At 46.4% G+C, this 22,586-nt stretch overlaps 1 long non-coding RNA gene across 1 annotated transcript in view; it reads left to right on the top strand.

The window, feature by feature from the left end:
• The window catches only part of LOC144805619 (uncharacterized), a 30,591-nt gene that overhangs the window by 1,869 nt on the left and 6,136 nt on the right, over window positions 1-22,586 (top strand). The window contains exon 2 of the long non-coding RNA XR_013605557.1: window positions 10,743-10,861. This is a non-coding gene — a long non-coding RNA (uncharacterized LOC144805619). The remainder of the gene's footprint in view (window positions 1-10,742; window positions 10,862-22,586) is intronic.

Genomic DNA, 22,586 nt, shown 5'->3' with positions numbered 1-22,586 from the left:
AGGAAAATTATTCCATAGTGAGGGATAATGATTACCTGGGGGCTTGAAGTGATCATTCTGATATTGGAATGAAGGTCTATAGTGATCGATCTGATGTAAGGGTAAGGACCTAAAGCAGGCATCCTGGTGTTGGGATAGAGGTCTGAGGTGATCATCTCGATGATTAAATTGAGGCCTAAAGCGATCAACCTCACATTGGAATAAGGGTCTAATGTAATCATCCTGATGATAGACCAGCGGCCTGGGATTAATAGCAGGGGTTATCAGATTTCTGGGATTAAAGTAAGTCAAATCACGGGCTGTGATTTCATTACTGCCATTGGGAGGAAACCAATCTAAGATATTTCTGACTGCCCTTATATCTCTAAAATGTATTATAATGATGTCTCCCGTAATATTCTTTATACTAGGACCCAGCCAGGGAAGGCGCCTGACGTATAGAATTTCACCATTCACGTTAGGAGGAAGCGGTCGGTTCTTCCTGAGCCAAAATATGACTTTATTTTTTAACTGGTTTTGGTTTTCATTCTTACCATCTTTACCATCCTCCAAAACCGGGACTCCAGTAAGGACCACCAAAAGTGGAGCTGCTTCCGGAGGCAGTTCCACGTTGTGCCTCTTAGGAAAGGATGGCCTCACAGAATCTTCATGGCCGGTAGGTTTTTGAAGATTTCCAGGGGGATTAGGTTTTCCACCCACCTGAGCCACTTTATCACTATTTTTCGCCTTCAGCCGTGATGTTTTGGAGGGCGTTGGTTTTGGGGTTTTCGGGTTAATTTGGTTTGTAGTTTTAGCCACCATTTGATCAATAACGTTTGGGGGTGGTACGGTAATTGTGGAAACTAGTGGGGGCACTGGAACACCCTTAATTCCTTCTTTGATTTCATCGATTGCCTGTTCTAAGTTCCCCAGCTGTTGGGCTATTTTTTGTAGTCTCTCTACTAAAGGCAATGTGAGAGATCTGACCAGTTTTTCAATGCTTCCCATTAAATCAATACCGGATGGATCTAGTAATGGGAAGGGTGATTCAATAGCTGGTGCGGGTAATGTAATTGCATTAGATGAGGAGCTCATAGATTTAGCAAAAACAATGAGACTGATCTTGTTTCTCTGTGATCTACTACCCACCTTTCTCCTTCTTTTCGGGGGAGGACCTTGTGGTCGTGGGTTTTTTGAAGGTTTATTACGTTTTTTAGCAGTCTCTACCAATGGTAACGTTATATCTACCACGGCTTCTGCCTCTCGCGTCATGCTACCTGAAGAGACAGAGAGGTTTATGAGCATGTCATTATTTAGATCAGGAGGAGGGGTTATGTCTTGGAAGAGTAATGGAATGCTATCTCCAAGCGATGTATCAGGACCCTCGCTTTCGCAATACATACTGGGAAGCGGAGACATGGCTAGCTGTAGCGGGCCCAGAGATGAACGTTTGTTCTTAATTAGCTCAACGGAGCGACGTCTCTTGGCCCGTCGTTCAGTGAGTGCGATGTAAAGTTAAGGCTCGACCCGATTGCATTAACGCTGTGACCGTCCTGCCTAGATCAGAAGCGGTCGCTCCCCACGCTTCTCCCTGCTGCTAGAAGTGGTATTGTAGCGCTTCTGCCTGACTAATTCATTGCCTTAGTCGAATTGCGCACTGCCCGCTCTGCTCACTATAATTATTGATTGTGCCTCATGATATTGTGATCGTAGCGCTATAGTGATAGACTGCTCGGCATTAACTGCTAAATTGTGCACTGCTCGCTTTGCCTGCTAGAACTATTTGTACCTGATTGTACCGGTGCCACTGGCCATTTATTTATTAGCGATTCCAGGTTGTGCCCCAATCTCGTCCTGTATCTCTTTTGGGCTTGCTGCCATTTTGTTTGTTGTTGTTGGTCCTCCCAGCCCGGCTCTCCACCCCACTCCCGCCTCCCAGCTGCTCCTCCCTCCCATTAAAGTTAAGGCTCGACCCGATTTCATAAACGCTGTGACCGTCCTGCCTAGATCAGAAGAGGTCGCTCCCCACACTGCTCCCTGCTGCTAGAAGTGGTATCGTAGCGCTTCTGCCTGACTAATTCATTGCCTTAGTCGAATTGCGCACTGCCAGCTCTGCTCATTATAATTATTGATTGTGCCTCATGATATTGTGATCGTAGCGCTATAGTGATAGACTGCTCGGCATTAACTGCTAAATTGTGCACTGCTCGCTTTGCCTGCTAGAACTATTTGTACCTGATTGTACCGGCGCCACTGGCCATTTATTTATTAGCGATTCCAGGTTGTGCCCCAATCTCGTCCTGTATCGCTTTTGGGCTTGCTGCCATTTTGTTTGTTGTTGTTGGTCCTCCCAGCCCGGCTCTCCACCCCACTCCCGCCTCCCAGCTGCTCCTCCCTCCCACTAAAGTTAAGGCTCGACTCGATTGCATTAACGCTGTGACCGTCCTGCATAGATCAGAAGCGGTCGCTCCCCACGCTGCTCCCTGCTGCTAGAAGTGGTATCGTAGCGCTTCTGACTGACTAATTCATTGCCTTAGTCAAATTGCGCACTGCCCGCTCTGCTCACTATAATTATTGATTGTGCCTCATGATATTGTGATCGTAGCGCTATAGTGATAGACTGCTCGGCATTAACTGCTAAATTGTGCACTGCTCGCTTTGCCTGCTAGAACTATGTGTACCTGATTGTACCGGTGCCACTGGCCATTTATTTATTAGCGATTCCAGGTTGTGCCCCAATCTCGTCCTGTATCGCTTTTGGGCTTGCTGCCATTTTGTTTGTTGTTGTTGGTCCTCCCAGCCCGGCTCTCCACCCCACTCCCGCCTCCCAGCTGCTCCTCCCTCGCCCCTCCCCCCTCCACAATCCACATATGACAGATACTTTCACGCGCAGCGTTCACGCGCAGCGGTCGCGCCCCATGTGTGCCGAAGGTGCGCCAAAGGTAAGCCCGTCTGCGCCCGTCCGTGCCCGGACCATGCCCAGCGCCAGACCCCCTGGTCCCCACAAAATCCATTCCGCCGCTTCACATACGACGCCGCAACCCTCTCAGCCCTTAACCCCGGCCGCACACCTCCATGCTACCAAGCTGCCCCAGGACACACCCACCGACCCGTCACCTGCCTCTCCTGCAAATTCGACTGCTCCAGAACCCACACCAAATCCACAAACTGCAAACTGAGCTACAACACCAACCACCTAAACTGCATCCTGCTCAACACCCGCTCGGTCCACAGACACTCCATCGAACTCTGGAACCTAATCGACACCACATCTCCAGACGTTGCCTTCCTCACAGAAACCTGAATGAACGCCTCATCAGCGCCCGACATCGCCATAGCCATCCCGGACGGCTACAAGATCATCCGAAAGGACCGCATCAACCAAACAGGAGGAGGCATCGCCATCGTCCATAAAAACGCCATCCGCATCACGACCAATTCCGACGACTTCCTTGCTACCGCCGAACACCTTCACTTCCAGATCCACACCGACCCCAAGACCACCCTCAGAGGCACCCTCATCTACAGACCACCAGGACCCCGCACACAATTCAGCGAAGACATCACTGACTTCATCAGCCCACATGCCCTCCCCTCCGAGAACTACATCCTACTGGGAGACCTCAACTTCCACCTGGAAAAGAAAAACGACAGCAGCACCACCACCCTTCTGGACAAACGGGCCAATCTCGGACTCAAACAACTTGTTGACACCCCCACCCACCTTTGCCGGACACACGCTCGACCCTATCTTCACCTCCAGCAAACACATCTCCTTCGATCACACCACAGCTCTCCATTGGACGGACCACAGCTGCGTTCACTTCAACTACAAAAAGACCACGACCCACAACCCCCCACAACCTATCCCCCGAAGAAACTGGAACAAAATTACCACCGACCAACTCTTCACATCGCTTCACCAAAACCCTCCTGCCAAATCATCGGACCCAAACCAAGCTGCCACCAACATCACACAATGGATCACCCACAGTGCCGACGAACTAGCACCCTTGAAATACCATCAAATCAACCAAGGTAGCAAAAAAGCCCCATGGTTCAACAACGACATTAAGAAATCCAAGAAGCTCTGTCGTACCCTCGAGAAAGCCTGGAGAAAAAATCCAACCACTGACAACCTGGCCTCCTTCAAGAACGCTACCCGCAAACACCACCAACTCATCTGATCCACCAAGAAATCAGCATTCAAGGCTCGACTTGACAACAACGCCCAAAACAGCAAGGAACTATTCAACATCGTCAAAGAATTTACCAACCCCACAGCCGGCACCAACGACATCACTCCCTCCCAAGACCTCTGCGACTCTCTATCCTCCTTCTTCCACAACAAAATCGCCGACATACACACCAGCTTCAAAAACCAGTCCGAAGACCAGCCCACTTCACCCACCCCCGCACCAACACCGCACTCTAACAACCTTTACGCCTGGAACCCAACCACCACCGAAGACACCATCCGCCTGATGAACTCCATCCACTCAGGATCGCCAACCGACTGATATCCCCACCACATTTTCAACAAAGCAGACTCGATCATCGCACCCCATCTCCGCGATGTCATCAACTGTTCCTTCAACTCCGCTACCTTCCCGGAAAGCTGGAAACATGCCAAACTCAGCGCCCTTCTGAAGAAACCCACAGCAGACCCCACTGAACTCAAGAACTACCGCCCCATCTCGCTCCTCCCATTCCCTGCCAAAGTCATTGAGAAAGCTGTCAACAGCCAGCTCGCCACCTTCCTGGAATCCAACAAATCCCTCGACCCCTCACAGTCCGGCTTCCGAGCCAGACACAGCACCGAAACCGCCCTCATCGCAGCAACAGACGACATTCGAACACTTCTGGACAATGGAGAAACAGCTGCCCTCATCCTACTTGACCTCTCCGCAGCCTTCGACACAGTCTGTCATAGCACCCTCATACAACGCCTCAGCAACATCGGAATACAAGGAAACGCATTGGACTGGATCATCTCGTTCCTCGCCAGAATAACGCAGAGAGTCCGCCTCCCCCCTTTTAGATCAGAGGCCACTGAAGTCATCTGCGGCGTACCACAAGGATCATCACTCAGTCCCACCCTCTTCAACGTATACATGAGTCCCCTCTCATCCATCGCGCGCCAACACAACCTCAACATCATCTCCTACGCAGACGACACCCAGCTGATCCTCTCTCTCACCAAAGACCCAAACACCGCCAAAACCAACCTACATGAAGGAATGAAAGAAGTAGCCGAGTGGATGAAGAACAGCTGTCTAAAACTAAACTCGGAAAAAACAGAAGTCCTCATCTTAGACTCATCGCCCTCTGCCTGGGATGACTCTTGGTGGCCACCAGCCCTGGGTACCGCACCCAAACCTACGAATCCTGCACGTAACCTGGGCTTCATCCTGGACTCCTCCCTCTCGATGACCAGACAAGCCAATGCAGTTTCATCATCCTGCTTTAACATCCTACGCATGCTCAAAAAAGTCTTCCGTTGGATCCCCACAGAAACAAGAAAGACACCCACGCACTGCTCACCAACCAACTGGATTACGGAAACACCCTTTACGCCGGAACCATAACCAAACTACAGAAAAAACTTCAACGCATCCAAAACGCCTCAGCCAGACTCATATTGGACATCCCTCGTCAAGCTCACATTTCCGGTCACCTGAAAGATCTCCACTGGCTCCCCGTCAACAAGAGAATAACGTTCCGTCTCCTCACCCACGCACACAAAGCCCTCTACGATCTAGGACCCGAATGCCTCAACACGCGACTGTCCTTCTACACCCCCACCCGCCAACTACGATCAGCCAACCAAGCCCTCGCCGCAATTCCGCGCATCCACAGATCCACCATGGGGGGAAGATCCTTCCCCTACTTAGCGGCCAAGACCTGGAATTCTCTCCCCACCCACCTCCGCCTTACTCAGAACCACCTCTCCTTCAGAAAGCAACTAAAAACGTGGATATTCGATAAGTAAAAACACCCGCCCCCAAGCGCCTTGAGACCCTCTGGGTGAGTAGTGCGCTATATAAATTTCTGAACTTGAACTTGAACTTGAACTCGATGTCCCTATCAGTTCCTGTAGCAGCCCTGATGAAATAATTGTCTAATGTCCCTTGTTTTTCTCCTCCACCCACTGAGGATGTTACTATGGGGGCAGGTGAGGTCATTATGCCAACTTAATGCTGTGGATACCTAACCAAAACACACTTAAGCTATAATATAATCGCAGACCAAGCTGTAAACACACATTACACAATACTCAGTTAGTCAAATATACCATGTAAAAGCGTAGATGGATCTGGTTAATGGAAACAAGTACGCATTCTAACAGTCAGTCAATCTTCGCCGTGGATAGCACATCAAAGGGGGGAGGCCCAGCCCGGCCTCCTCCGGCCTGTGAGGGCCTAAGAGGGCCCGCCCTTTGCCCTGGCTTAGCCCGGCTTGCCCGCCCGCGTCCCGCGTGCGCGAGGCTCTGGACAATGAAATCAGATTAGGAGGTGTGGGCAGGAAGAGGACCAGCTGCAGCAGATTGAGCCACGCACTGTTTGCTGGTCCTCGCAGTCCCGCAGGGGTCCGGGGTGAGTCTCTTTGCAGCAATGTCTCCTTTCTCGAGCGGTGCCCGCGGAGCGCAGGCCGCGAGAAGTGGGCTGGAGACCAGGGGGCAAGACGAACGAGCACAGCACTCCCACAAGTCAGAGGCAGCGATATCCCTCAGCGCGTTGGAAAGAGCAATCCGCCGAAGTGGGGTCTGCACGGCGCTTTAGTTGATCCGGGAGGTGTGGGCGGGAAGAAGACCAGCTGTGGCAGATTGAGCCACGCACTGCCCGCTGGTCCTCGCAGTCCCACAGAGGTCCGGGGTGAGTCTCTTTGCAGCAATGTCTCCTCTATCGAGCGGCTCCCGCGGAGCGGGGGCCGCGAGAAGTGGGCTGGAGACCAGGGGGCAAGACGAATGAGCACAGCACTCCCACAAGTCAGAGGCAGCGAAATCCCTCAGCGCATTGGACAGAGCAATCCGCCGAAGTGAGGTCTGCACGGCACTTTAGTTGATCCGGGAGGTGGGGGCAGGAAGAGGACCAGCTGCGGCAGATTGAGCCACGCACTGCCCGCTGGTCCTCGCAGTCCCGCAGGTGTCCGGGATGAGCTTCTTTGCAGCAATGTCTCCTCTCTCGAGCGGCGCCCGCGAGAAGTGGGCTGGAGACCAGGGGGCAAGACGAACGAGCACATCACTCCCACAAGTCAGAGGCAGAGATATCCCTCAGCCCGTTGGACAGAGCAATCCGCCGAAGTGAGGTCTGCACGGCGCTTTAGTTGATCCGGGAGGTGTGGGCGGGAAGAGGACCAGCTGCGGCAGATTGAGCCACGCACCGCCCGCTGGTCCTCGCAGTCCCGCAGGGGTCTGGGGTGAGTCTTTTTGCAGCAATGTCTCCTCTCTCGAGCAGCACCCGCGGAGCTGGGGCCGTGAGAAGTGGGCTGGAGACCAGGGGGCAAGACGAACGAGCACAGCACTCCCACAAGTCAGAGGCAGCGATATCCCCCAGCGCGTTGGACAGAGCAATCCGCCGAAGTGGGGTCTGCACGGCGCTTTAGTTGATCCGGGAGGTGTGGGCGGGAAGAGGACCAGCTGCGGCAGATTGAGCTACGCACTGCCCGCTGGTCCTCGCAGTCCCGCAGGGGTCCGGGGTGAGTCTCTTTGCAGCAATGTCTCCTCTCTCGAGCGGCGCCCGCGGAGCGGGGGCCGCGAGAAGTGGGCTGGAGACCAGGGGGCAAGACGAACGATCACAGCACTCCCACAAGTCAGAGGCAGCGATATCCCTCAGGGCGTTGGACAGAGCAATATGGTCGTTTAGTTGTACATAATGTTTTTTGGTCATATCTAAGGTAACAAAAATGCTTCTGACGCTTCTTTTTTATAACTTTTCAGCATGCTGCAAACTTCTTTAAGCTGTGCTGTACAGACATAGGTAAAGTCAATATCTAAAATAACAATAATAATAATAAAACCATTTATAAAGAGCATGGTTACACTCAAGACAGTGTGTCCCCGCGCTGTGGATACATTCCATTCTAAAAACAAGCCCACCAAAAGAACAATTAAACTGGACAGCTAAGCGCCATCTCCTAACTTCTGGGGAAGAGATGTGTTTTTAGCCTCAGGCGAAACCTCCTTTCGGAGGGTTCCATACGCAATTCTAAGGGGAGTTTGTTCCAGTGAGTGGCCGCCAGATAGCAAAGTGAACGGCCTCCCATTCTTGCTTTAAAGATACGGGGCACTGAGAACACCATGCTCCCCAAGGACCTCAGATTACGTTTGGGGCGATGGATAGCTAGAAGCTTTTTTAGGTAGGGTGGTCCTTTCCCTTGGGCAATTCGATGGGCGAAGCACATAGCTTTGAAAAGGATGCGCTCTTTGATGGGCAGCCAGTGTAACTTTGCAAGAGCGTGCTTCCCAGAGCAGAATATCTCTGGCTAAACACTTATAAGTTCGCAAAGGCAAGACCTATTGCATTGCAAATGCTTGTTAGTAGTGCTCCACAGATAAAATTGCAGCGCATTTTCGCCAATCATTGTAGATTTGCATACTTTAATAGTAGGCGCGGCTCTGAGTATGGTTATGAGACCCAATTATTTTGTTCTACTTGGTAAGCCGAGACCATACTTGTTGAATATTCACCCAATATGAGTGGTGATATCCGAATTGCTGGTCTGCCTGAAGTTATGATGCTGCCGACAGTAGCGTGTCTGCTAAAAGCAATGCCGTGACTGGTGGAACTATAAAGCCAAATAAGAGAAAGTTATCTTCCGACACCATAGTCTTCGTGACTGAGACCAGTAACACTAAAGACTCTGAGGCTCACAGCAGTAATTTCTCCTTTCAGAGCGTTATTGCTGCAGATGGAGTGAAGCTTAGAAGTAAGCACATTACTAAGGTACCAAAAAAGTTTAATATTGTTCATTTGTATTAACTGTTTCTTTTTTGCAGCATTTGGAAATGCATTTTATAGTTTTGTTGCTTTTTGTTTAGTTTTTTCTTGTAGGCTGTTACCTTTGGTTTAAAGGGAATGATGTTGTAGTGTGTGACCTTAATGCTGCAGTTTGCATTTCATTACCATCATTTGCTTATCTTGGAGAATCTCCAGGGTGTAGGAGGTTTGTTGTTCCAGAGTTCTTTCTTCAGCTTCTGGGCAGTTGTCGCTCTGTGGCGATCTGTGGTCCTGTTTCTCTGCTCTTCTTGTAGCAGCTCCTATCAGAACTTCATTCTCCCGCCAACGATAATAAGATGCCAGGCATCACCCAGCACACAACACAGCCTATGTTGGGCTAAGTCCATCTGCTCGGTATAGTTAGAGCGAGGATAAAGTTCTCCGGACCCATCAGGCTGTGAATGTAACCTAAGGGCTTAAGATGAAATGAAGAGCTTACCTCCTTCCTGAGTGGCTCCAGACTGCTGTGTTCAGACCCGGTAGATGGCAGAACCCTGGAGTATGTATGTATAAATCAGATTATGTTGGAAGTAACCTGCAATATAGTGGCAGGCAGCACCCTGCCAAAGAGTAGGAATTCTCATGGAATTTTATTTCCTGACACATTAATGGTGATAGTCTTTTAACAGGCAGAAGAACAACACTGACCACACATTTTCCTGGCACTGTCTTTAAAATGACGTAACCATTAGGAATGGCATTTCTTTCTGCTGGAATAATAACACAAGTTATCTTGTACTCTGCTATGATGTTGCACCACAGATCTTTGGCTGCAATGCCTTACATGTTTCATTCAAACGTGCTTTCTACAGGGCACATGCATGATTTGCTGCTGTAGAGGTATAATGCTCCTGTGTACTGTGGCAGACTCAGAAATATTGAAAAACTAATGATTTCTCTTTCAGCACTTCATGTAAAGCCTTTCATTTTTTGACTCGTACATTTGGCAGAAACATAACTTAGTACCATTAAAACAGTTGTGATGGGGAACATTCATGTGGGGTTAGGACTGGCTCGACCAGAGTGCTTGCTGACTTGGAGGAGTATGGAGTTGGTCCGGTCCGGTGTCGAACCAAGCCAGCGATGCTTTGCTGCAGGCTCGTTTGCCCTGATAGCTGGTCAACAGTTTGAGGCGGAGGAGGTGAAGAGCTGGCTAAGTGTGCCATGATGCTGACATTTCAGTACATCCCTGAGAAGTGAGCTTTGAGTCGATGTAGTGCAATTCACCCTCTCCAAAGCCTCAAGAATTCCTGGGTGTGAAGGGCGACTGATTCTGATTGGGTGCTTGATAGTTTTCCAGAAACTCATGTTCTTGGTTGTTCATGTTTGTCAGTAGTTAATTAAACACGTCCAGGGGTTTTATCTCTTCAGTTGGCACAAGCTGCAATAAAAGTTTCTTTGTCGCTGCAAAAAAATATGAATGGCCGACAGCCTCTATAGATCAAATAATGGAAGGGCTGGAGAACTGTCATTCATCTCACTGCTAAGCAGAGCAGAGCCTGCTTCACCCTCACTCAGGCCTCTGATTTTCACCAACATCGCTTAGAACACTTTGACTTTAGAACCCATCCTTTTAATGAGAAAAACAAAACTACAAGTCCCATAAGCAATATTGGCGGAAGGTGTCATGCATGACCTGGGGCAACATCTGATTCAGCACATCCAGTTCCATTTTTTAAGTATTTGAGACAATATTGATTTATATCCTTTGTTTTTTATGGTCATGAGTCACCTGAATACTAAAAACGTGTCTTTTATTTTCAGTATCAATTAAGTAATGGTCACCAGCTTGGAAGCTCTGTTAAATCTTCAGTATTTGTCATTGATCTCCATGTGTGGCTGGTTTGGTTCTGCCCCTGCATCGTTCCCGATAACTCGCACAGGTAAGGAGCTTGTAGCAGCAGCATGATAACCCCATTGTCGTCAGTAAGAAGTGGGCTCTGAGGCAGGTATCCGATAATTTGTGTGAAACAAGCAAGCGCCAATATCTGCTATGTACATTTGTTGAAATAAAACACAATCAAATCACAGTATACTGTTCCGGAGGTTCAGTCCCAGAGTCATTATCTGTAACTGAACGCAGACACCCTAGGAAGCATGTGATTTTAAGACAAGTTGCGTTCACTCACCTGCAGGTGACATGCTTCATCATTGGGCTATACTCCTCACCAGGCCGGCGCTACAATGCCTGGCGGGCACCACCAGAGGGCATTTTGTCGGACATCTTTTATAAAGTATGCCGGATGAGCATAGTAGGACAGAGGATGTTGTGTCATAAGATGTGAGATTGGTGAAAGTCTGAATATAAGATCAGCTATCGACCAGTTGCCGCAATATAGTTAATGTGATCATACTAGTCCATGTTAAGATTAAAAATAGTGGCAGAGAAATTGAGGAACTAATGGCACCTATCACTGTGTGAATGTGTCGATCACCTATGGACCTGCTGGTAAGCTGGAGTCTATACTTCAGGTCAACATTTTTCATGCCTTGTGGAGCAATCTGTTGGTATTTCATCAGGACCAAATATGGGAAAATGGGTAAATGTGACCTAATCTTCTCCACCGCGTGAGGAGCTCTGTAACTCAAAGCCCTGCACTGTGCATAGGTGATTAGGTGCCTATTAACATCTTACTACCACAGGTGAGCACTGTTTAACAGAGTGCACTAGATAAGTAACCCTCCTAAAATTCAGGACAAACTGACTTATCCAATAGCGAGGACAGCGTATCAGAAGGCAACTGGTTTGAAAAGCACATGCTTCCTAGGGCGTTCAGTTAGAGATTATTTCTGTGGGACTGAACCTCTAGTACAGCATACTGTGAGTTGAATTATAAGAAGAATGTGTATACTGGACTGTCATTTTCCTCGTCATCTTTTATGATATGTAAAATAAAACACAACACACCTGGAGGCCAACAAATCTATCGTACATTTAATGCAAAAATAGCAAAAGGCCAAGCAAACAATTGTCTTTGCAATGGACGAGAGCATCCACCCTAAAGCAAGTTGGAGTATATAATGCTAATGCTACACAAAGTATTTTTATACACTTTTCTCCTAATACAAGTCAATGAAACATGAACACGTGATAGAAACAGTTACTGAAATGAAACTAATGAGTAGGAGGCAGGATCTTCTCTCGAGAGGAATGTGAGGAGTCCGTAAGGTGCAGATAAAAGATACACAGACAAGCTGCAGAATTCACTGTTTCTGAAAATAACACTTCTGTTTGTCAATATTCAATTTACTACAAGATACAGGAAAGTGTGCAGTTGGACATCACTAAATAAAATGGTTCTGGGCCCTAATAGAATCATATAACTTTGCAGGCATATTAAGGCAAACAGACACATCAAATTAATATAAGAATATTGTAATTTGGTAATGTAATATATCAATGCAGGTTGTGGCATTGATGTGTATGATGTGTAAACAATTATCGGTATTGAAGAAACCAGTATATCCAGTTATGTTTTCTCAATTCCTTCTTCCCAGTGGCCACCACTGCTGCTATCCAGCTGTGTTCAGCAGTGCCTCCTGTGACCTGGAATCCTGTATTTAATCAATAGCAAATGTTGTCAATGCTTCTAGCCAACTCCGGTCACTGGTGCCACTCGCACCCCACCATCCTTGGGACTGTTATTCTTTTAGCTAGCTCCAGTCAGTAGTGGCCCCTTGGACCTGTATGTAAGCCTACTAGCCAGCTCCTGTTAGTACTGGCCCCTGGGACCTGTTATCATTCTAGCCAACTTGAGTCTTTAGTAGCACCTTGGGACTAGTGATCATACTAACCAGCTTCAGTCAGTATTGGCTCCCTGAGACCTATTATCCTGCTAAGTTACTCCAGTCAGTAGTGACCCCTGTACCTTAAATCCTGCAAATATTCAAAACCAGAGGTCAACTCTACTGCCAACCAGTTTCAGTCAATATTGACATGTTTGTTACACTGCTTGTAATAAATACCAGAGGCCAGCGTTGTTGCTAGCCAGCTCCAGTCACCAGTGCCCGTCACATATTATCTTCAATAGGATCAATGCCCAAGACCTGTGCAGCGGCTAACCTCTCTAGTCAGTAGTGACCTCCCAGATCTGTTATTCTGCATATAATCAGCAAGGTTTCGGCCCTAATAACACTCACCCCACATCCTTATGGTATATTAGCAATGTAATTTATTTACATCATACGGTAGGTACTGCACTATATCACACGATCCCAAAAACAAAGAAAATCAAAATTTGCCAAACCATTCAGCACTCCACCTTGTCAAAAATGACCAAATCACACCAAGCACTATAGCCTGCACATCACATGGCACACTCAGCCACAACATGACAAGATACCACGGCAGGGATTTGGGGCCATTAATCCTCTGTTCGAGGCATGTATGCTGTAGATGCACATGCTTTGCATACTCCTGCCATCTTGTGTTGGGTCCGGATGTTTGCAAGTTGTTTCATTATTACCCCTAGATTTATATTCCATCGCAAAAATTACCTGCACCACTCCTTCTTTTTGATCGGGGTTATTTAATTTAATTTGTTGCAGGCTATTTTCACCTTGAGCATGCTCAATTAACCTTCCATTATTCTTACTAACAGTTTGAGACAATGATTGTCGATGTTTATGTAACTGCTTTGTTTCGGTTTCCAGATCTTGTGGTAATTTAATATCCTTCCAGGTTTTTAACAAATCTCTGTTCGTTTCATCCCCTCCGATACTCTTCCTCTTTGCTCTATTTGTTTCCAATTGTGATGGCTTATTTCCACTTGCAGCATTTCTAAGGACTGAATTTTCCCATTCTCTATCATTTTTATATTAGCAGCTTGATTGTTTAGGCAATAATTTTTCATAACTGCTTGTACCTCCGATAGATCCTTATTAAATAGAGGGTAAAAGGGTTTTGTTGGAGATATTTGTTTACCCTCACCTTCACAATATGATATTTGGTCATGATTGTTTCCAGTGTTCAATCTCACTATACCTGATGCATTTGTATTTTTTATACTATTAGAAGCTTTATTTCTTGCTTTCCGTTGTTTTTTCCTCTATCTTTTTGATAGATGATCCCTCATATCCATTGTTGATGAAAATCAACATTGGATATGGCAAAATTACTTATGGAATTGACCATAAGTAATTTTGCCATTGTATTTCAACATCTCTATCGTAAGACCATAGCATATTCATGTTATAATCACCGGTAATAATAATCTCAGGTTGAATGTCATTGTCCAGTTGCTGCAATATCATAATTGTCAAATTGGTCGCCATTGTTCTTCGTAATTATATACGTTGATTACTACAAGAGATTTAATTATATTTTGTTCTTTGTATCATATTTTGACAATTAGATAATCCTTTTGACTTGGGACGTCCATTTCACTTTCCATTTTTAGCTCAGTTGATATAAAAATAGCCAAACCCCCACAAGGTCTGCCATAGTTACTTGTTCTCTTAGCTAATGAGTAATAACCCTATACCCTTCCAATCTAAAAGGAACTAAAGCCCAAGTCTCTTGTAAACAAATGATTTGAAAACAGCACAAAGTAGCTAGTTGGTTATTCTGAATCTTTGCTTGAACCCCATTTATATTCCACGAACATAATCTGAGCCTTTCATTCATAATTGTTGGCCCCCTTAAAGGAACTTCAGATTGTAGATGTCAATCCTGCCTGACATTATGGAGGGCTGCTGTTAGCCAACCTAATTTGACAGTGTCAAATAATAGGTCTCCTATTTTTTCCTCTAATGATTTTAAAAGATGCCCGTTGGTCATACCTATGTTTTTTTTTAATATTGAGTATTTCTTATTATTCTCGGTTCTCATTTGGTTATGATTTTTTAATTTTGTTGAAACAAAAGGACGTTGCAGGGGAGTTGTTATTTTTATTCCCAAGTCCTGAAAGCGATTATGTTCTTGCATAATAAGGCTGTGCGGCAGTAGAAGATGTCCAAATTACTAATATCGATTCGCGATTATTCTTGATTGTGAGGAATTCAATGGATTCTATGTCGGTACATTTAATTTCCTTTAATGAGGGTACTGCATTACACAATTTTAATATGTTCCCACGAGTCAAGATATCATTATTACCCCTAGATTTATATTCCATCGCAAAAATTACCTGCACCACTCCTTTTTGATCTGGGTTATTTAATTTAATTTGTTCCAGGCTATTTTCACCTTGAGCATGCTCAATTAACCTTCCATTATGATTACTAACAGTTTGAGACCATGATTGTCGATGTTTATGTAACTGCTTCGTTTCGGTTCCCAGATCTTGTGGTAATTTAATATCCTTCCAGGTTTTTAACAAATCTCTATTCGTTTCATCCCCTCTGATACTCTCACTCTTTGCTCTATTTGTTTCCAATTGTGATGGCTTATTCTCCACCTGTTTATTACATTCCTACACTTGCAGCTTTTCTAAGGACTGAATGTTCCCATTCTCTCTCATTTTTATACTATCAGCTTGCTTGTTTAAGCATTTATTTTTCATAACTGCTTGTACCTCCGATAGATCCTTATTAAATAGAGGGTAGAAGGGTTTTGTTGGAGACATTTGTTTACCCTTACCTTCACAATATGATGTTTAGTCATGGTTGTTTCCAGTGTTCAATCTCACTATATCTGATGCATTAGTTTTTTAAAATACTTTTAGAAGCTTTATTTCTTGCTTTCTGTTGTTTTTTCCTCTGTCTTTTTGATAAATGAACTTCCGGAGCTGCGTCTGTCATTGTTGATTGTGTCGAGCATAGGTTTATCACTTCTTGATCTTTTGTTTTATCATCTATTTTTTCTTTAACAATAACTTGTTTTTACATTTTATTGTATGTTATGTTATGTTATGTTACTTAGTATTTTTGAGCGCACAGCTGCCCCAGCGAAGGGGCGTCCCGGCGCTATAGCTGAAAAGGCCACATAACTAACAGAGTAAAAAAAGGTCAGAGAATATTAATAAGACAGGGGAAAGAGATACGTTTTAACAGCCTTCCTGAAAACTAAAAGATCTTCTAAGGCTTGAATGTGCGCAGGAAGCGCATTCCATAGCCTGGCGGCCAACACAGTAAAAGAACGACCACCTAGTCTACTTTTTTTAAAACGCGGAACAAGTGCTAAATTTTGACCCGCAGAGCGAAGGCTACGAGATGGCGTATACAGGGTCAGAAGATGCTGGAGAATGGTAGGGGTGTCGGTTTTGAGGATTTTGAACGAGAAACACAGAGTCTTAAACTCTATGCGCCTGATTACTGGCAGCCAATGTAATTTACAGATTGTGCTGCGGGCTGAACAGAACCGTGGCAGGCCTACCAGAGCCCTGGCAGCCGCGTTCTGCACCCGTTGGAGTCGCAGGACCTCCGCCTGATTGGCACCCAAAAACAGTGAACTTGCGTAGTCGAGCCTTGATGCAATGCTGGCTTGAATCACCAACTGGCGAGTGGGGGCATCAAACAATTTGAGGATAGGCCTCAAACCACGCAAGATGCCGAAGCATGTAGATGCCACCTTCTTAAGGTGAGTTTGGAATCCAGCCACACGCCAAGATTTTTAAGTTCGGCGACCGGTTTAGGGGGGGGTCCCAACTCGTTAGGCCACCAGCTCGCGCCCCACAGATCTGGATGTTTCCCTAACACCATCACCTCGGTTTTGAGGGCGTTGAGCTGTAAACAGTTGGTGGTAAGCCAGCCAGCAACAGCCCTCAAACCATCCGCAAAGTTTGATGCCGATTGGTCAGAGTCCCCATTGAGAACCACTGCCAGCTGGGTATCATCGGCGTAAGATACCATTGTGAGACCCCAACTCTTCGCAACCGCCGCCAAAGGTTGGACGTATAAGTTGAAAAGAGTGGGGCTCAACGCCGAACCTTGCGGAACTCCTTGAGTAATGGCGTGAGGTTTTGATCTGAACGGTGGCACTACTACCTGAAAGGATCGTTCCGAGAGAAACGATTGGAACCAAGCCAACGCCTTGCCAGATATGCCCGCCTCACCAAGCCTGCGGATAAGAATGGTATGGGATACAGTGTCAAAGGCGGCACTTAGGTCTAATAAGATCAGTGCCGCCGTTTGTCCTGCATCCAGTACAGAGCGGAGATGTTCAACCATATATAGGAGTGCCGTCTCTGTACTATGGCCAGATCTAAAACCATTCTGTGTGGGATCCAGCAGGTGTGCAGAGGTCAGATGTTTCGTTAAGATGTTATTCACATGGGCCTCTGTGATCTTTGTCACCTATGGAAGAAGGGAGATAGGTCGATAACTCTCCGGCTTCACTGGATCCAGTCCCGGCTTCTTTATGATGGGCATTACACAGGCCGCCTTCCAACTAGGTGGCACTGATCCGGTGGTAAGGGATTGATCCACCAGTTGTCGGATCGGTGGGAGGCAAATAGACGCCGAGTCCAGAAACTGGGCCGGTCTCAAAGGGTCATCCGGCGAACCAGACTTAACCTTGGCCGCTAGGAGATTAAACTCCAGTTCCGACGATATGGGAAGCGTAGCCAAGCACTGTGATGTACGCAATGTAAAGGTCGTACTGTCAGAATCAGCTTTAGGAAAAGAGCGATAGATGGTGTTTACCTTCTCCACAAAGAAGCTAGCTAACAACTCACAGTGAGCAAGAGAGCAAATCTCCGTAGTAGGAAGTCTGTTCGCTGTGAGCTCCTTCAAGACCTTGAAGACCAGATTGGAGCTAGCCTGGAACTCTCCAGCATAGTAGTCAGCCCGGGCCCGGCAGACAGCTCTATGATACGTCTTAACCCTAGCCAGGTAATGTGCCTTTAGATCTCTGTCATAGTTTTTCCTCCACGCTCTTTCGGCTTGACGGCAAGTGGCTTTAATCCGCCTGAGTGCCTCCGAGTACCAGGGGTTAGGTTGAGAAGAGCGATTTCTGCTCCATTTGGCCGGAATGAGTGCATCAAGCGCTTGAACAATCCAGGCGCAGAAGATGTTGTAACCAGTTGCAACGTCATCTTTAAGAACCGGAGGAGTGGTGGCCAAAAGACGGTGGAGGTCCTCTAGTTTGAGCTTTTTCCAGGGGCGCCTGAAAGATGTTTTATCAGGCTTCCCTGTAAAGCGTGTTACCATAGTAACACAAAGCTCGATAAGATGGTGATCACTCCATCCCATGGGTCTAGGAGGAGAGACCTCGACCAATTGGAGGTTAGTGAACACCGGGTCAAGGATATGACCACCCTCATGGGTCGGAAGACGGACCAGTTGGGATATCTGCACTGCTTCGAGATCGTCCAGCAAACTACTAACCGCTGGTAACTCCGTGGCATCAAAATGTATATTAAGGTCGCCGATGATGGTTATATTGGAGGAGGACAGAGACAAAGAGCTGACCAGCTCTGGAAGAGCTTTCCTAAAGGCACAGTCACTTCCTGGGGGGCGGTATATCAGAAGGCCTGATAATGTTTGTGTTTGCCGGACGCTGATGGAAAAATGGGCGCATTCAGCCCCGATCAAATCCATGGGCTTCCAGGCACAGGTATGGCAGTTTTTAAAAGCCACAGCTATACCACCTCCTCTTCCCTTGCGATTTAAGGTGTGAATTGCATAGCCCGGAGGAAGGGCCAAGTTGATAATAGCCACGTCCTCATCACCTAGCCAGGTCTCCGTCATAAAGAAGGCATCAGGGCCTTCTAACGAGATCAGCTCGTATATGTCTCGATGGTGCTTCGGCAGGGACCTGACATTATGGTGCAGGATTTTGAAGGTACTTTAGGTATCTTTAGAGGGGCAGTCGGTCTTGATGGGTTGAATTCCCGCATCAGGAAAATTCCCTTTTACATCGTCAATTATTGTTTTTAAAATATCCGGAATGGTATCCAGTTTAATTAGTGGGGCACAACTACACTCTGCATACGTAGATATTGGCTGAGATTGTGCCCTTACTATTAGATTATTTTGTGGTGTTATCTTCTGCTCAGTTCCGGCAACAGAGGATGCCGTAGCGCTCAAGAGATCTATTTGGACCTCCTTTTTGTTGGACTGATATGTTAAAGCTTCCAGAGTTAATTGCGAGGTTTTGAAGAATAAATCCCAAATTGCTCCCGCGTTCCCACTTCCTGGTACCTAAGTACCTAGGCAATGGTGTTGCCCATTTATGAATGGTAGGTCCTTATACTCCTCTTTTAGCGGTTCTTGAAAATCATGTTCCTCGTCATGAAAGAATTGTGGACTACTATTCAAACCGTCTTTTTGATACGGAGTACTCCAACGCTGCAGAGTTTCTGGGTTGCTGGTGTATTCATCCTTATTAATTTGAGATCCGTTATTTTGATTACATTTCGGCTGGTGCTGTTTTTGAACTGAATTTATTTTAGACAGAGTAAGATCCGATTTCAGTGGGGTATCGGCTTCCCTTATGATTGTCACCCCACTATTTAGTTCATTTGCAGCTTCTTGGTCTGATTGATTTATTTGGCCCAAATTAGATGGTTCCCCTATACCGTTAGCTTTTCTGATTTTTACTTGCACTTCTATTGGCATTGGCTGCCTAAGTTGGTAGTAATTGCTGAGTATCTCCCAATGTTAGATTTGTGCATTTTGGGTCCTTTTGTTGTGAACGACCAGTAAGTGGAATAGTTAACATCTCTATGTCCGTTATTTGACCCCAATGGTTGACTTGGTCCTTAGTTCAATTTGACATTCGTTCGACTTCAGCTTTAGACTCAGGGTGGCCTGGTTCACTTACTCCTTGCTTAGGGGATATAATATTTGTTCTACTCAGTGGTTTAATTGGAGTTTGAAGATCACATGAGTTAGTTAGCAATGTTAGCATAGCATCAGTTGGATCGTTCATAAAATCAAACTTTGACAGCGACTTTCCCAGTTTCTCAAATGTATGGACCTTAGATGATTTAAAGGACTATATGTCACCTGCCTGTTTTATTTTAAACGTAACACATATTGGTGTTTGTTGTATTTTTCTTTTCCTTTTGATAGGAGGGAAAGGTGGCTGCTCCTTTCCTGAGCTCATAATACACCCTCTAAGGTGAAGAAGTCTTGCTCCTTTCAGAGAATCAAACGGGCCAGTGACAAGACCATAGGACAAAAACACCACCAAACACCTCCAGGGGAAAACACCCAAAAAGCACACCTCCGTACAGAATCTGCCGGTACTGCTGGTTACTTAATTAATTAATTAATTAATTAACCGATTGATTAATATCCGGGCACCGGGTAGGGCTGTAGTCTAGGCATGCGGAGTAATTCAGGGGCCGAGGGGTGCTTCAAGAGGGTCTAAGTCTATTGTTACTTTCCTCTTTCCATAATTTCTCAGATTTTGTATTACAGACTTATTACAGACTCCAATGGCTCAGTGACTTAGGGACCGATCAATCTTAGCTACTCGCCACACGCCACACACCTCTTGCCACTTGTCACTCACCACTCACTGTTCATTGCTTGTTCGTTGCTATTCATCGCTGACAAGAGTACAAGGTAGAATGCTGGCAATCGTTCAGGAGCAAGAGCGGAATCCAGAGCTAGTCCCACTACAGACGGCAGATGTGGGCACTTCCCTCCACTCCTCGGCTCAGCTCTGTCTGCTCTGCTCAATTCTTAGTAAATACGTAAAATCAGGCGGCAGGCCAAGGCTCCTCTGTGCTCCTCTGTTCTCCTCTGTGCCCTGCTACAGCCGCCGCACCAGCAGCACCGCAGGCAAAGGCTCCTTTGACCTCTGCAGCGGCCGCGGTGCCGGCAGCGGCCGTTCCTGCCCCCACAGCAGATCCGTAGAACTTAAAGCGCCCGTATAACAAGACGCAGATGAAGCGGAAGAAACCTTCGGGAGCGGGAACGGGTCATAAAACAAACGCGGGCAGTCGTCCCAGGCTCCGCTCCGCTTGCTCGTCAATTCCTCCCCAGCTCGGCCCCTCAGCTCTACTCTGTACGCTTTGCACTCAATGGCGAATCACAGGCCGATAATGACTGTGAACACCAACAGAGGGAAGAATTGTGTGTTTACCCCAGTTAGTAAAAAAACACAGCATATCTAAAGATTTGTCCACAATTGTCTTCACTGGGAACCAAACACCCCATTGTAGTGCTTGACAGTCACAGGTTAGCTGTCCTACTCAAGGGAGGTGGTGTGGGCTAGTAATCACCAATCACTGGCACGAAATGATAACACCCAATAACTGATTGTCCAGTCAGTACCTTCTCTTTAGATAAAGCAGAAGTACATTTACTTAAAACAAACTTCTAAAAAACTACAAAATAGTTTACAAATATGTACATTGTCAGATGGAACATACATAGATACCATTGATGAATCACTGGGGAGCCCTTAGAGGAGTCACCCAAACTTCTCAAGTTAGTCCAATCATTTGTTTTGTAATAAATGCATACCATTTGCTAAAATCATTCACATTTCTGTGATAATCAATAAAACATTTGAAATCATTATGGTAACCCCATCAAGATTTTTTCAGTAATTAACCTTGTGTTTGTGTATTCTTTCATGGGTTTGATATGTAAGCTGCAATGGTAAAAACAACCCAAAGAGGCCATCACACTGAAAAAGCATTGCACTGCAACCATATAGTCAGCCTCTAGAGGGCATAAGATCAACATCACATTTGTGGATTTCCAGGCCTTCCAGGTCTGATTAAATGCCATTAAATTACCATGCATGTGGCCCCTAGAGGTTGAAACACTACCGGCTGCAGAGTAAAAGCTACAGCAGTGGGAGAGCTCAAAAAGACACGGAAATCCAGAGGAAGTGATCATTTTGCAGTCCCACAACTAAGGGTGAGGACTCTGACAGTACCTTTAAAAGAAAGACTGCATTGTGTTGACTTTTTGGTGGTGGTCCCGTCATCCTGGGACCACCACAAGCAGAGATATGGGCCAAAAAGTGTTCAAACAGCAAGGCTCCGAAGGCATTATGGGGCTATTTTCTGAAAAAGCAGTAAATACGGTAGCAGGGGCACTCTCGCTGTGCTAGGGAGACCTGCGCAAGTTTTGTTTCTTTGTTTTCCTTTGTTTTTTAAGCAGCCTTGTGTTGCGCTTCCTTTAGGGTAAAGCAGTCAGCAGAAGAGACAGCATCTGACAATTGATTTCAGTTTTCATGCGCATTGAGAGGCGCAAATGCACTGTGGGGCGTGGCAGTGGGGGGGGGCGCAGAACGGTGTAAGGGATGAGCGTGACAGACACAGAACACAGGGCAGAGCCATTGTATAAAGAGCAGTCAGCAGATGAGACAGTGTCTGATATTTGATTTCGGGCTTCAGTTTTCATGCACATTCGGAGGCACAAACGCGCTGTATGGCGGTGGCAGTGGGGGGGTGCAGGTAACCTGAATGGGGCGAAACAGACGGGCGGAACACAGGGCGGAACCATTGTGTATGAAAGCAGTCAGCAGATGAGACAGCATCTGACATTTGATCTTGGTGTTTCAATGGACAGCAAATATTATAAGATAAGAACAAGAATGTAATTCCTGTTTACAGCGGTGCTCCATAAACCATGAGCGCTCGTCTCAAGTGCTCTAAATTAAAGAAAAAAGTAGCACTGAAAACAAATGCTAAAATGGCAGCTGGGGATGGATAGTAGTAATTGGTCTATGCTTTAGTAGGTAGAGACATGACAAATGTA

The sequence above is a fragment of the Lissotriton helveticus genome (genome assembly GCF_964261635.1).
Source record: "Lissotriton helveticus chromosome 1_1 unlocalized genomic scaffold, aLisHel1.1 SUPER_1_unloc_16, whole genome shotgun sequence".
Classification (NCBI taxonomy): Eukaryota; Metazoa; Chordata; class Amphibia; order Caudata; family Salamandridae; genus Lissotriton; species Lissotriton helveticus.
Note: the sequence above shows the minus strand (reverse complement) of the source record. Positions and strands in the feature narration are given on the sequence as shown.